The sequence below is a fragment of the Trachymyrmex cornetzi genome, unplaced genomic scaffold (genome assembly GCF_001594075.2).
Source record: "Trachymyrmex cornetzi isolate Tcor2-1 unplaced genomic scaffold, Tcor1.1 scaffold418, whole genome shotgun sequence".
NCBI lineage: Eukaryota > Metazoa > Arthropoda > Insecta > Hymenoptera > Formicidae > Trachymyrmex > Trachymyrmex cornetzi.
The window spans coordinates 70,760-72,705 of NW_017298939.1; the positions used below are offsets into that span (position 1 = coordinate 70,760).

At 31.0% G+C, this 1,946-nt stretch overlaps 1 long non-coding RNA gene across 1 annotated transcript in view; it reads left to right on the forward strand.

Moving 5' to 3' along the window:
* LOC108764408 (uncharacterized) overlaps positions 1-1,686 on the forward strand; it is a 3,397-nt gene extending 1,711 nt beyond the window's left edge. Inside the window, exons 2-3 of the long non-coding RNA XR_001940276.1 lie at positions 1,258-1,273; positions 1,621-1,686. This is a non-coding gene — a long non-coding RNA (uncharacterized LOC108764408). The remainder of the gene's footprint in view (positions 1-1,257; positions 1,274-1,620) is intronic.
* Positions 1,687-1,946: the final 260 nt, after the last annotated feature.

Genomic DNA, 1,946 nt, shown 5'->3' on the forward strand with positions numbered 1-1,946 from the left:
CGGCCCATAGCTGCCCACTTACTACGAATAAGGTATGGAATCAAAAGTATCTGTGGAAGATGCAACTGAAGTACTAGGTTCATTAATTGATTTAATTTGAGAAACAGAATTATTCTTTAGATCATGTAAAACATCTTGTAAACTTGCTTTAGCCAAAACATTTTTAACTATTGCTTCCATTTTTGTTCTACCACACCTTAATTTTTGTGCTAATTTAGAATCTGAAAAAAATGTTTTGGCATTTTTAGTGAAACAACCTGCACTATTATAACTATGGTGATGTTTGATTGAATGATATGTAAAAGAAAGTTCACATAAACTAAGAGCTTCATTTTCCGGTGTATTTTTACTTTCAAAAAAGTTATGAAGTAATTGGTTTTGTTTCTGTTGATTGTCCATATTTTTGTGTCTTAATGAATTTAAATGTTGTTTAACCGCATTAATCCCATCATGTTTTACAGTAAAACTTATGTTACATATTATGCATTTTGCATATTCTTCGTTATATTTTGTAAGCCATGATTTGAAATTTTCATCCTTCAGCCAATTATCATTAAAAGAGCAGAAACGTTTTGATTTTTTCTTTGGAGTTAGCTGATTTATTTTTAATAAATTTAAATAAATTGTTTAATAATTGTTCCTGTAACAAATTATTTAATAATTACTTACATGAAAGAACACATGACTTTTATGAACCAGAAAGCAAAAGTAATCACATTAGAGATTGAGATTGATCGGGATTTGACCAATTAAAGCAAAAATATACTAAACTTGATTAATTAGTTTCTTTTTCTTCTGATTGGTTAAAATCCAATCTCAATCTCAATCGCTAGTGTGATTATGATGTAAGCATGTAAGTCATTTTCTTCAGAGCTAGCACCTTTGCTTTCTCTCTCTACAATATCCGAATATGTATATATATTTACTTCGTTTAGAAATTTTGGGAGATTTCAAACAATGCTAATGTTAAAGATTCTAGTTGATATCCTAATCTAACCTTTACACATGTGTATATCAAAAGCAAGCTGATACCTAGGTGCACTTGAGTGCACTTTTTGAACGTAGTCGTAGCGGAGCGCCACGAAAATTGGGCGGTCTGTTACATAACTTCTTATGGCGCTCTAAATTTGATTTTATTATTTGGATGTACTTACAAATCGGATATATGACGTCCGGTTTGACTTGTCAACCGGACACCGGACAAGACTCCTGAAAACCTGACAGTCTGGGTCAAAACCGGACGGTTGGCAACCCTAGGTATCGATGATTCCATGTAAGTTGACAAATTTCATTTATTCATTCCCAAATTTTCAAACGCGTTTTTCTCGAAATCACGTTTTTCAAATCGGTACCCAAAATTTCTCGAAAACCAATGAACCGATTGCCTTGAATTTTTTGTGGTTGTTCTATACATCATTATCTAGTACTTGTAATAGGATTTTTTTTTCGTTGTTTAGTTTTTGTTTTATAGGCAAAATAATAACTAATTTTTGGCCGAAAAATCACTATGTTATGTTCAAACGTCCGCCATTTTGTCATAAATCGGTATTTTCAAAATCAGCTATGACAACTAGATTATAGTATCTAATTTAATAATCTGTTTGGTTTTTTTTGTTTCAGATGATTTTTGAAGAAACGCCAGTGGGTACCGTTTACCCGGATTTTTTTACGGCGCTCCGAAGATTATACAACATCGTCAATTCGATTTTTTTTAATAAAAAAAATTGAACATATTCCTGAATGTGTATACTTTTAGATACAAAAACTCCCAATCCGAAATTTCAAATAGTTTTCCTTAAAAAAATTCACAAAGATGACCTTTTTTCCGGCTCCTAGGTATATATCTCCCCTTAATGACATGTAAGAAACGTAAACGTATTAAACGTTAAGCATTAATAGTATTAGGCTTAATTAAAATATTATTAATATTCGTAAATGTAAAAGTA